General features: G+C 43.7%; 1 non-coding gene across 1 annotated transcript; it reads right to left on the bottom strand.

The window, feature by feature from the left end:
* Window positions 1–1,173: 1,173 nt before the first annotated feature.
* trnas-aga (transfer RNA serine (anticodon AGA)) lies at window positions 1,174–1,255 on the bottom strand. Its single transcript has one exon. It is a non-coding gene; the product is annotated as a tRNA-Ser (tRNA).
* Between the last annotated feature and the right edge of the window lie 11,745 nt (window positions 1,256–13,000).

Below are 13,000 nucleotides of genomic sequence, written 5' to 3'. Positions count from 1 at the left end.
CGCGTTCTATATCTTCCTCCCTGCCTGACAGGTACATACTTATCCAGGACACACAGGAGCTTTTCCTTGAATAAGCTCCACATTTTAATGTGCTCACCCCCTGCAGTTTCCTACCCCATTCTACGCTTCCTAAATCTAACCTCATTGCATCGTGATTTCCCTTCCACCAGCTGAAACTCTTGCTCCGTGGAGTACGCCAATCCCTTTCCATCACGAAAGTAAACCTGAGAGAATTGTGATCGCTGTCTCCAAAGTGCTCACCTACTTCCAAATCTAAAACCTGGCCAGGCTCGTTACCCAGTACTAAATCGAAAATGGCTTCTACCCTTGAAGGCATTTCTACATACTCTGTCAGGAAGCCCTCCCGCACACACTGGACAAAAACTGACCCATCTATAGAACTCGTACTGTAGTGATCCCAGTCAATATTTGGACATTGTCTTGAGTGTTCCAGAGTTTTTCATTGTCCCAGAGTCCAGATGAAGTTTGTATTCCTCACGTACGGGAGTGAGAATTCTTTCAATCTCTCAGATCAGTTCTTGTGCCAAGAACATCAGAGTCAATGTCCCTTCCTCTACTCGGACTGACAGTTCACACTTCTTCATTCTCCTCTGATTCCATTTCCCAAAGAGTTTCTCAAGAATTCCAAAGCTGGAGGCTAGATTATATGATTTGCTTCCTAAACATTTTTCCACCTGCCAACTGACAATATTTTCACAGTATCTCTTCACAATCCTCTGGCGTGCACCATGTCCAGGGATGAAAAGTCCCGTTTGGTGGGGAGATTCCCTCGGCTGGTGAGCTTCACTTTGGAACAAAGATGGTTAAGTGGCAAATTCCTGCGGTCGTTTGTAATGATGTGAGAGGGAGCGGTGGGGAATGAGCACTCTGACGAGCAGGAGGAAGTGTTGCCAATGACCAGAGTCAGAGAACAGAGGACAAGGGATTAAAGGAATCTAATGAAAAGCAGCACTTCTGCTCAGGACGTTTAATAGCAACTGCAGAAACCCGATGTGTCGAGCAGTGTATCTGGAAAGAGAAACAGAGATAATGTTTAAAATATGGAACATTTCTGATGAAGAACTCGAGTTTCCCAAGTCTAATCAAATGACAGGCTGGTTTGCAAAACTGGCATCCTGAAGTTTGAATTGCTCCAGCAGAAAGCATTCATAACGTAGTCAGCAGGATTCGAACCTACGTGGGGAAACCCCAATGGATTTCTAATCCATCGCCTTTACCACTCGGCCATGACTACAGAGAGCGCACCAGCCTTAAGCATTGACCAAATCAGCCATGATCTCATTGCAAGCTGCTGCTGACATGAGTGAAATGTTTCCATCTCCTTTTATACCATTGCTGTCATTTGTAAGGTGCGAGACACCAATGTAAAAGGAAAAAAAGCACAAAGTTAGGAAAAGATATTTGCAGCAAAATTGAGTCAAAATTATTTATTGAAAGGAAATTCACACTTGGCAATTTGCTCGATCTCTTTGCGAACATGACCAGCAGAGGTAATCAAGGGAGCTATTGATCTGAGTATTCTTGGACATGAAACAAACAAAGGTTAATGACATATTCATTTCTTTTTCTGGCGAACGAAATGGTCTTTCCTGATGGTTACAATGAAAGAGATGGTTCCCAATAAAAGACAGAGATTAAGTCGCATGTAGATATACTTCAATGTGACACGATTCACTTTCAGCCCCTAATTACCCCAGAGATGGAGGGGGTGAGTTAATTTTCTTCACTCTTCAACTCCACAGCATGGAGGTACAGACATGAAACCGCTAGAGATGGAGTTCTTGAATTGGGAACCAGCGACACTGAAGGAACTAGGCAAAAGTGGCACTGCAGATGCTGGAAACCTGATTTTAGATCAGAAAATTCTGGAAAAGCACAGCAACATCCGAGGAGCAGGAAAGTCGATGTTTCTGTTGCCAGTCTTTCTGCGTTCCGCAAACAATTTTCGTTTTTGGCTCAGATTTCCAGCAACTGCAGCTATTTGTATTATGTTAACATTCATAATGTTTTGGACAAAACCAATGACCTGCTCGCATCGGAAAATCGGCAGAAGTACTGGTACACCGATACGTTAGCTGAACAATACAACCATTCCATGAGCGGGAATACGATCCGGGCCACAGTGCTGAGAGTACCGAATCCTCACAAGTAAATAACAAGACAAGGCGATAGATGCTATCGTATTTGGTGTAAATAAAACACCCTTTCTGAACATTTTCGTTGCAGATTATTTTCAACTTGTCTTCGTAGATTTACAAAGTGGGAAAAGGCCATTCCGCCTGTGTGCATTGTGGCTAATCAGAGAGCCATCTATTCCAGTCGCAGTTTCCAACCTTGGCCCAAAGTCTCGTGTGTTCTAATGTTCCCAGGGAAACTGTCAATGACTTTATCTTATGTTCTTAAATGGCACAGATGTATGACGCTTCCACAACGACTTGTAAATCTTTTGAGGAACTCATGCTCATTTTCACCCACAAAGGGAGACACACAGAAAGATACCCCCCAAACCGGCAGTGACTTCACAGGGGAGGGTCAACGTGGGGCACGGTTAAAGTGAGATATCCCTCTCGAGCTAGGTAGGACTCGAACCTACAATCTGCTGATCCGAAGTCAGATGCATTATCCATTACGCCACTGGCCCAACTGACACACTGACCTCTGGCAGAAAGTCGATATGTAATGCCATGGATTTTCATGGAATCAGAATTAAAAAGGTGAACAAGCAGCGAAGATAATCACCAACACTGCTTCACTTCGAAGTTTCCAGTTTGTGAAGCAGTGCCTTTCACTAACAAAGGAGAAACATTTGTCCTCAGCTGTTTTCTTCAGTGTTACCTCCTTCTCTTCTGAAAGTTTCCATCGTTTTATTCACAGTCCCGACTCGATTTCATGATCCACTCCAGTGAAAACGTGTCATGGTGTCATCCAAGCAAGACCCTGCCGAAACTCAGCGAGAGACATTTCGAGCTCAGGATGTGGAATTAGACGAGATGCGTGACACCTTTTATTGGCGCCGACACTTCACTGCAAGTTAGCGGCTCAAAACGAGCCGTTGTTAGCATCAGCTTGATTTGTACCTTCCTGCAATGCATTTGCGTAACCACTCGGCCATGACTACAGACAGCACCGCCCCCTGAGCACTGACCAAATCAGCCGTGATCTCATTGAAAGCTGCCGCTGACTTGATGAGTTAAATGCTTCCATCTCCTTTCATACCATTGCTTCATTTGTAAGGTGCGAGACACCAATGTAAAAGAAGAAAAACACAAAGTTAGGAAATGATATTTGCAGCAAAATTGAGTCAAAATTATTCGTTGAAAGGAGCTATTGATCTGAGTATTCTTGGACATGAAACAAACAAAGCTTAATGACATATTCATTTCTTTTTCTGGCGAAGGAACTGGTATTTCCAGATGATCACAATGACAGAGATTTTTCCCAATTAAAGAAGGCAAATAAATCCCATCTCACGCTGACACCATCGTGAGCGCTGCTGTTTCACAATGCCACAGAGTCAGGGTCAATTCCCGCCTCAAGCAACTGAATGTGTGGAGTTTGCACATTCTTCCCATGGCTGCGTGCGCTTGCTCTGGTTTTCTCCCACAGTCCAAAAATGTACCGGTTAGTTGAAATGGCCGTGCTAAATTGACGGGGTTAAAGGAGAGGAATGCATTTGGGCTCGGGCGGGTCGGTATGGTGTTGCTGGGCTGAAGGGCCTGTTTCCACATTGTAAGTATTCTAATCTACAGTAATCAATGACCAAGGTACAGCGCACGTTGTTCGATGGGGCATATAAAACTTTTCGATTGATTTTCTTCAAAGTTTCTTTACAATTCAAACAGGAGAGGTAGAAGGGACATGAATGCCTCCCATAATTCTTGCCTTCTTTTGTCATTCATAGGCGGTATTTTTTCCTGTACGTTTTTTTTACACTGTGGTTACTGTTAGTATTCTTGTCAGCCACATCGGCTGGTTTCCTCTTTCCTCAATGTTCCTCATCTCTACCTAAACACACTTTCCATCCTTATCTCCTGAATCAAAGTAATCTCTAACCATTGCATAATTGCCACGGAAACTGGGCTTTTCACACGCCTGGGTATGTCATTTTCCAATATTAATTGATCGTTTACTGTGTTGCAATTGCGCACGAGAAGAGGAAAACAAAATAGAGGCCGGTGGTCCTGGGTTTCAAACATACATAATTGCAGCTAAAACGCAGGTTACTGCACACAATGCGATCACGGAAGCAAGCAACGAATCGTCAGGAAGCACACAATAAGTACAATGCTGAATGTCATGTCAGGAACAGGACCTGAAACACAACAGAAATACATCTCTTGGGTACTATTTTGGACGCATTTGTCAATAAGCTATCGTGTTTTACATATGTTCCATTGGGAGTTACCTCACACAAGGAAGTAACCAGTGCTGCAGACGGTCGAGTTCCAAGTCCCGGAGTCAGAGACACTCAGTGCCCTGTGTGCACCTACAAGGAACAGCTGTGAATGGGGTTTACAGGGTAACTGAACTGCATGAATGCAGCTCGATGATCGTCTCCCTGCTTCTCCTCTATAGTTTTCTGTGCAGTCCCTGCGTGCAATCTTTTCAACTACGTATGTCCGGCACAAGATGGGCATTGGTCACTTGTCTCTGAGAGAGGCTGTTGGTTTATGTGTTGTCATAATTCCGAGTGTAAGGAGGAATCTGGCTGTCAGTTCCCAGAAACTTACTTGAATAAATGGAAGCGTGCTTTTTAACTTGCCGCGTGGCATGTACTCGTTGCAAAGTTCGTGCACTGCGAATCACGTTGCGGGACTATCCAATTTTGGCAAAGAATTTGTGTGGCAGTCACGAGTTGCCACGACCAGCTATCCCTAGTAGCAATACGGACAAATGACAAGAATTACAAATTCGATTAGAGCAACACAAGTTTAATGTGACAGGGCAAACAGAAGGCAGCCAGAAGATCTCTGGGTGTAGGGCAATCACCCAAGGTACCTTTTCATATGAAAGTCTGTGCATCAGTAGAATCTGGGAACAAAGTATTCTATGTTGGTTACTAAGTTTCCAGACAACTTGCGTTGTTCCCCGTTTACTCTGAATGTGAATAGACATAGTTATTTCACCGTTATTTCGAAAGAAGATCCTGCATTGAATCTGTTCGCCGTTTTTTGATGTTGTGGTGAAAAGGTGGGCAATCGCGATGTGAAACGTTGCTGTGCTTTCGTTTCCTTCATTACTGTCCTGGTGAGGGAGAAACGTGATTGGCTCTCTCGATCAGATGGGGGCACCGGCGCATTGATGGCCTAATTTAATCACGGATATACTTGGAAATGTTCACTTTTAATGGTTCGTTGTTCTGTTTTGTTTTATGATACTTGAGCACTTTCTGGGACTTGGCAATACACTAAATCTCCAGTAGGTTTGGAATTGCCTCGCTGTTACTTGTGCAAGCAGTTCATGTCAGAGACGACTCACAGTGCCTCACAGACAGCACTTAAGCTTCGGTGTGTCTGATCATGGAACTGCCTTTTCAGTTATGATTCTGTTCCATGATAAGAGCTGTCAGTTTTTGGATTCGCTGGAGAGCAAAGTGGGTAATGCGATACGTGAGGTATTTTTCTTCAGCCAAAACTTTGATGGCGAACTTGGGAAAGTGTCAAGAAGAATGGTCATGGCAGCAAATATCCGGAAAACCTTCATCTCTGGATCGGTTGGGCTCATCCACCCTCCAAACAAAATAGCCAAACTCGCTGACTGAGTAACAAACAACATGCATTTCTTTGCAAATCGTGTATTCAAACCGCTGCTGGTAGCTGGAGCATCTCAGACTTGTCGAGCATGGAAACAAATCCCGCGATCCAACTTGCCCTTGCTGAATAGATAACCGAAATTAATCCATACATATTTGCCAATATTTGTGCCTTATCTCTCCGAGGTCTTCCTGTCTATACACCCATTCAGATGCCTTTGAAATGTTGTGAGTGCACCAGACTCTGCCACTAAATGTGGCAATTCATTCCACACACACAAAAGTTCTGTGTGAAAAACATGTGTCCCTCACATCCCTTTTAAATCTTTCCTCTCTCACATGAAACATTTACTATGTAGAGCTGAACTCGCGTGTCTTGTGAAGAAGTGCTCCCTGACTATTTCCTCTGTCTGTGTTTCTCATGATTTTATAAGCTTCTGTGAGGCCATCTCTAAGCCCTGAAGCTCCTGGGAATCTGACGAAGCCTATTCAGTTTCGTTCTCATGTCCAAGCAGTGCAAACTTTGCAAGTCCTTGTAAAGGTTTTCTAAACTTACACTTGCAAGAAGTGCCCAGCTGCAGCACCTGTTTGACTGCGTGGCCACTCTGGAGCTGCGGGTGGACTCACTGTGGAGTATCAGCAATTCTGGAGAGTTATGTTGCCTCCCAGGTGCTCAGGCCAGGGATGTCGCCCATCGGCTGAAAAGCATTCGAAAAGGGGATTGTGAACAGCCAGTTGCCTTGGTGCATACAGGCACCAACGAAAAAAAAACGAGATGAGGACCTGCAGGGAGAATTCAAGGAGCTAGGAGAGAAATTAAAGAGGAAGACCTCAAAGGGAGTAATTTCGGGATTACTGACGGTGCCATGTGACTGCCAGCGTAGAAATGAATTAAAAAAACGGCACGGTGAACACGTGAGTTGAGGAATGGTGCTGCAGGGCGGGTTTCAGATTTGTTGGATTTTGTGACCAGTTCTGGGGAACGTGGAACTATAAGAAAATTGATGATCGACATCTGAACCAGGCGGGAACGTATGTCCTTTCGGGAGTTTTTGCTACTGCTGTTGGGGAGGTTTTATACTAATGTGATAGGGGGCTGGGAACCACAAGATTAAACAAGTCGGCAGTGAGGTGGAAACTGGAAACGCTAAGGATCTGGAAGATAGCATTAATAATGGGAAGAGTAGGCAGAGAGCAGATGAATGCAGAAGAACTGGTGACCTGAAATGCATCTACTTTAATGCATGGAGTATAGACAGATGAATTTAGGGCTTAGATTGGTGCCTGGAATATGACGTTGTTGCGATCACAGAGATTTAGTTGAAGGAAGGGCATGGTTGGCAACCAAATGTTCTAGGATATAGACGCTTCAGACGGGACAGGGAGGAAGTAAAAGGGGAAGGAGTTGCATTGCTGGTCAGGGATGATATCATGGCTGTGCGAAAGGAGGACACCATATAGGGCTTGGGTCGTGAGACACTATGGATGGAGAAGTGAAATAAGTAGGGTGAGGTTAGATTTTTGGGGTTGCATTACAGAGACCGTGAGGTGTAAGAAAAAATATTTAAACAGATCATGGAAAGACGTAGAGGCAATAATTTAGTGTTGATTGGAGATTTCCATTTTCCCAACATTGACCGGGATACTCTTCGCGTCAGAGGTCTGGATGGGATGCCATTTGTAAGAAGAATCCAGGTGAGTTTTCTGGAGCGGTATATCAATAGTCCGACGAGGGAATAGGCCATATTGGAACTGATATTGGGGAATAATCCAGGGCTGGTGATAGTAGTTGCCGTGGGTGATTTCTTTGGGAAGTGTCCAATATTCTGTAAGTTTTAGAATACTCATTGACAAAGATGAGAGTGGTCCTCAGGAAAGAGTACCAAACTGGGCCAAAGCTAATTATATCAAAATTATGTAGGAGGTCGAAAATGTGGATGGACACAGTTATTTGTAGGAAAGTCCACAGTTCATATGTAACAGGCTTTCAAAGATAGGTTAAATATAGTGCAGGATAGGCATGTCCCGCTGAAGGCAAAGGATTTGAAAGGCAATATTCATGAACTGTTGATGACAGAACAATTGTACGACTCGCGAAGAGGAAAAGGGAAGCATACATAACGCCTCGGCAGCTAACAACATAATGGTCCCTGGAGGAACATGAGAAGAGTAGGACAAGTCTTAAACAAGGAATCAAGGGGGTTAAAAGGTGTCATGAAACAACTTCACCATAGCACAATTAAGGAGAATCCTAAAGCCTATTATTCATATATAAGAAGCAAGCGGGGAAGCAGAGAAAGGATTGGTCCACTAAAGGAAAATTAAGGAAGGCTGTATGTCGAATCTGAGAGAGTGGGTATGATTCTGAATGATTATTTTGCATCAGTGTTCACTGAGGAGAGGAACATGATGAATGTTGAGTCTAGAGTAAGACATTTGATTAGTCTGCATCATGTTGACGTAAGTAGGGATACTGTTTGGGCAGGCTAGGGGTAATTAATGTGGACAAATCCCCAGGAACGGATGGGATCTATTCCTGGTTCCTGAGTGATTAGAGAGAGGAAATAGCTGGGGCCCTGACAGATATCTTCGTGGCATCCTTCAGCACAGGTGAGGTTATAGCCGACTGCAACGTTGCTCATATTGTCCCCTGTACAGGAAGGATAAGAGGAATATTCCGGATAACTACTGAACAATGGGCCTAACATCAGTGTTGGGTAAGTTGCTGGAGAAGGCACTGAGGGATAGGATCTATTCATATTTAGAAAATAATGTGCATATCAGTGAGAGGCATAGAGTTTTTCGGGGAAGTGCCCAAGTTGATAGATGAAGGAAAGGTTGTTGATGTCATATACATGCACTACTTTAAGGAGTTAGATTAGGTTCCCCATGGTAACCAAATACAGAACGTAAAGTAACATGGTGTGCAGGGTGTTCTAGACAGGTGGATAAAGAACTAGCTGAGCAATAGGAGACAGAGTGGCAGTTGAATGGAGTTTCTGGAAATGGAGAAAGCTGACCAGTAGTGCTCCACAGGGGTCAGTGTTGTGGTCACTGTTGTTTGTGATATACTTAAATGATCTGAAAGAGAGCACTGTTGCAATGATCAGAAAGTTTGCAGATGACTCGAAGATTTCTGAACTAGCAGAAATTATAAGTGACTGTTAAAGAATACAGGAGGATATAGATATACTGGAAAGTTGGGCTGAAAAGTGGCAGCTGGAGTTCAAAACAGACAAATGTGAGGTGACGCATTTCTGTCAGTCTAATTATAGATGGGGTTATACAAAGAACGGAAGAGCTTTGGGGGAAAAAGTGTTGATGAACAGAGAGATCTATGAGTGCAGGTCCATTATACACTGAATTTTGCTGCACAGGTGGATAGAGTGGTCAAGCAGGCATATAGTATGCTTGGCTTCATTGGATGGGGTATTGAATAAAATGGCTGGCAAGTCATGTTAAAATTGAACAATACATTGGTCTGGCCACACTTAGAATACTGTGTAAATTTCTGGTCGCCACATTACCAAAAAGATGTGGATGCTTTGGAGACGGGGTGTAAAAGGTTTAAGCGGATGTTGCCTCGTCTGGGAGGTGCAATGTAGGAAGAGAGGTTGAGTAGGTTAGGTTTGTTTTCATAAGAAAAAAGGAGTTTGAGGGAGACCTTTTTGAGGTTTACAAAATCAAGAAGGGTACAGACAGGGTAGATAGAGAAAAGTTTTATTTCCCAGGTTGAAGGATTAAATACCGAGAGGTCACGCTTTCAAGGTGAGAGGTAAAAAGTTTAAGAGGGATACACGCAGCACCTACTTGACACAGTGGGTGATGGGTGTCTGGAACGCGTTCCCAGCAGAGACGGGAGAGGTAATCACGGTAGATACATATAAGAGGCGTCTGGACAGATGCATGAGTAGGTGGGGAGCAGAGGGATACAGATGGTTAGGAATTGGGTGACAGGTTTAAACAGTAGATTTGGATCGGCTCAGGCTTGAATGGATGAAGGGCCTGTTCTTTGTCAGTACATTTTTTTTGGTCTTTCTTCTTAAATTACGCCAATTTCATTACAATATTTGCGAGTTCTAAGTGTCTGACGTGAATCCATGCTGAAACACTAGTCATAACAAATCTGAGTGTGGGTTTATGTGTGGTAGCATGGTCGAGCGGTCTAATGTGCTGGATTTTAAGCTTCAGTTTCTATCGAATTGTGGCTTCAAATACCAGCATTGTCAGTGCACAACTGTGTGGGTGATATATGTGAGAGCACTGCGCATGTGTGGATGCCTTTTAATTTGAGTGTTTGCAGCTCCTCAGTGTGCTTACCCTCTCGGTGATAAAATCAGCGTCCGTCTCTGAAAACAACGCAAGTTCCTGCTGTCCGACAGATCCTCATATCCCGTCGATAACTTTGCTTTTGGATATCTGCGTTGTCAGTTTCTGTATCTCAAATGGTAGGCGCATTTGGCTGAAATGTTGGTGGTTCGTGCCCACCCAGGGAATAAACCTCAAATATTTCAGCACAAGCATTTACCGCAACAATGTATTGACATTATAACCGGGAAAACTCATCCATGATTCACCCCAAGTCCACAGGGAGTGAGACGTTTACACGCATCAGATTACGACATCACTTTCTCCAAGCTCCCGATGCCAACAGAAAGCGGCCACTGCAGCTTCAATCAGCGACTTTCTGCCAAGCCATGGGAAACAACTCGTGGAAACTCCTTCCTTAGTAACAGCTCTTTCCGTGTGAAAGGAGCAAAACTTTCACTTTAAATTGGAAAGGGCTTCAGGACATTGGAACGTTGCTCCAGTTCTTGGAACGTGTTATGAATAAAACTCCTGACTTGAAAATAAGAATTGGTAAAGGTTTTAGGTAGAAAGAACAAAGAAAATGTTGATTGAGACGACTCTGTCTCGTCAGCAGATGGGAAATGCCCAAAACTGTAAACGGAAATGATTGAGTTTCCTTTGGTAGTTTCCCGACTGATTTACTGTTTGCCACAGAGGTTGGAAATCACATCAGCGACATAAAGGTGAGGGTAAAAGTATGAAGATATTAAGGTTGAACCTTAAATCCAGGGACAAGTGCGGAATAGATTGTAATGCTTTGAAGGAATAACTGAAGTGAAAGGTGTGAATGATATTTTTGTGTTTAGGAGGAATGAACTGGATCCTAACAAATTGCTGATGAATTATGCTCGCAATGTAATAGCAAACTAATCCACAGTGCACCATGCTTGGTTAGCTCTGTTGGTGCAGTGTGAGATGGGTAATCTGAGGGTGGTGGGTGCAAGCCTCACAATGGGCGCTTTCACTGCTTCATACAATTCCGGATCTTCGTTCCACGTGCAGTATTGCAACCCTTCGCAGGGGAATGTTCTTGCTGCTTTCATTGACACATCTGTCCGCCTGCTTTTGATCGCACGTCGGTTTCTGAGTGAACACTGTTTCCATTTTACTGGAGGCCCCAGAGTCAACTTTATCAGTGCAGCCGAAAATACAATGAATGATGTCCGTTTGAAAACGTGAGATTCCAAACCAACCGTGCACCACCCAAAGTGTTCAAAGGCACGGAAATCGAATGGCCACTTGCTAAGGGTCTGACAGAGACGGATCAATGTCATATGGGTCCTGAACCAATTTTCAGTGATTCAGATTGTTCTGATAGAAACCGAAGGGTACTCTCCCTCAACGTTTTGCAATTGTTCTTCTTGTGTTTAACGTAATGAACAGTATATTGTCAGTAACGAGAGTGGAGGTGCGGCAGGATCGTGAGGTTTCAGTGCGGGACATAGACACAGTAAGTCAAATATCCCCAGAGCACGGGAGAGCTGTTTGTTCCAGGATCACTGCCATCTTCTGTTTCTAAAGCACTAAATGAAATTACTGGAAACTCTCAGCAGGTCTTGTAGCATCTTGGAAATATAAATCGATTTAAGACTTCGGGACTAGTGACACTTCTTTTCCATGTCCATCTCCACCTGCTTTTGCACACTCTTCATTTTTATTGAATGTCTCCTGACTTCCAACTTTATATTCAGCTTCTCTTTTATTACTTCCTCTCCAACCATTTTCCCAGTCTCCAATTTTGTATCAGAAATGTTCCATCTTTCACATTGCCCAGGACTTCGAACTGAACAAATAACTCTGTTTCTATTTCCTTAGATAGCAGATGGCCAGAGACTGGAAGGCAGTGTTGTTCCGAAAACTCATCCATGATTCACCCCGAGTCCACAGGGAGCAAGACGGTTACACGCAGCAGAATACGACACCATGTCCTCCAATTCCCCCGATGCCAACTGAAAGCAGCCACTGCAGCTTCAATCAGGCTTCCTGCCAAACCCTGGGACTCAGCTCGTGGAAACTCCTTTCTCATTAACTGCTCTTCCCGTGGGAAAGGAACAAAACTTCCATTTTAAATTGGAAACGGCTTCAGGAGATTGGAAGGTTGTTCCTGTTCTTGGAACGTGTTATAAACAAAACTCCTGTCTTGAAAATAAGAAGTGGTAAACGTTTTAGGCAGGAAGAACGAAGAAAATGTTGATTGTGAGGACTCTGTCTCGTCAGCAGATGGGAAATTCCCAATACTGTAAACGGAAATGATTGGGTTTCCTCAGGTAATTTTCCGACTGATTTACTGTCTGCCAGAGTGACTGGAAATCACTTCGTATGAAAATATTCGGGTTGAATCTTAAATGCTGGGACAAGTGTTAAATAGATTGTAATGTTTTGAAGAAATAACAAAAGTGAAAGATGTGAATTATGTTCTTTGTGATTGGGAGGAATGAGCTGGATCTTTGCAAATTGCTGTGCCAGGTGAATTGTGCTCTGAATGAAATAGCAAACTAATTCGTCGTGTGCCAAGCCTGGATATCTCAGTTCGATGAAATGTGAGGTGTTTAATCAGAGAGTCGTGCGTCCAAGCCCCATAATAGTCGTTTTCACTGTTTAATAGAGTTCCAGCTCTTCATTCCACACGCAGAATTGCAAACCAACGCTGGTGGAGCATTCTTGTTGCTTTCGTTGACACATGTGTCCTTCTGCTTTGATCACATGTCGGTTTCTGAGTGAAAACTGTCTGCACTTTACTGGAAGCGCCAGAGACAACTTTATCAGTGCAGCTGAAAATACTATGAATGATGTCCATTTAAAAACGTGAGATTCCAGTACATCCGTGCACCAACCAAAGTGTTCAAAGACACAGAACGCGAAATGGCCATTTGTTAG

The sequence above is a fragment of the Chiloscyllium punctatum genome, chromosome 13 (genome assembly GCF_047496795.1).
Source record: "Chiloscyllium punctatum isolate Juve2018m chromosome 13, sChiPun1.3, whole genome shotgun sequence".
In the NCBI taxonomy this organism is placed as follows: domain Eukaryota; kingdom Metazoa; phylum Chordata; class Chondrichthyes; order Orectolobiformes; family Hemiscylliidae; genus Chiloscyllium; species Chiloscyllium punctatum.
Note: the sequence above shows the minus strand (reverse complement) of the source record. Positions and strands in the feature narration are given on the sequence as shown.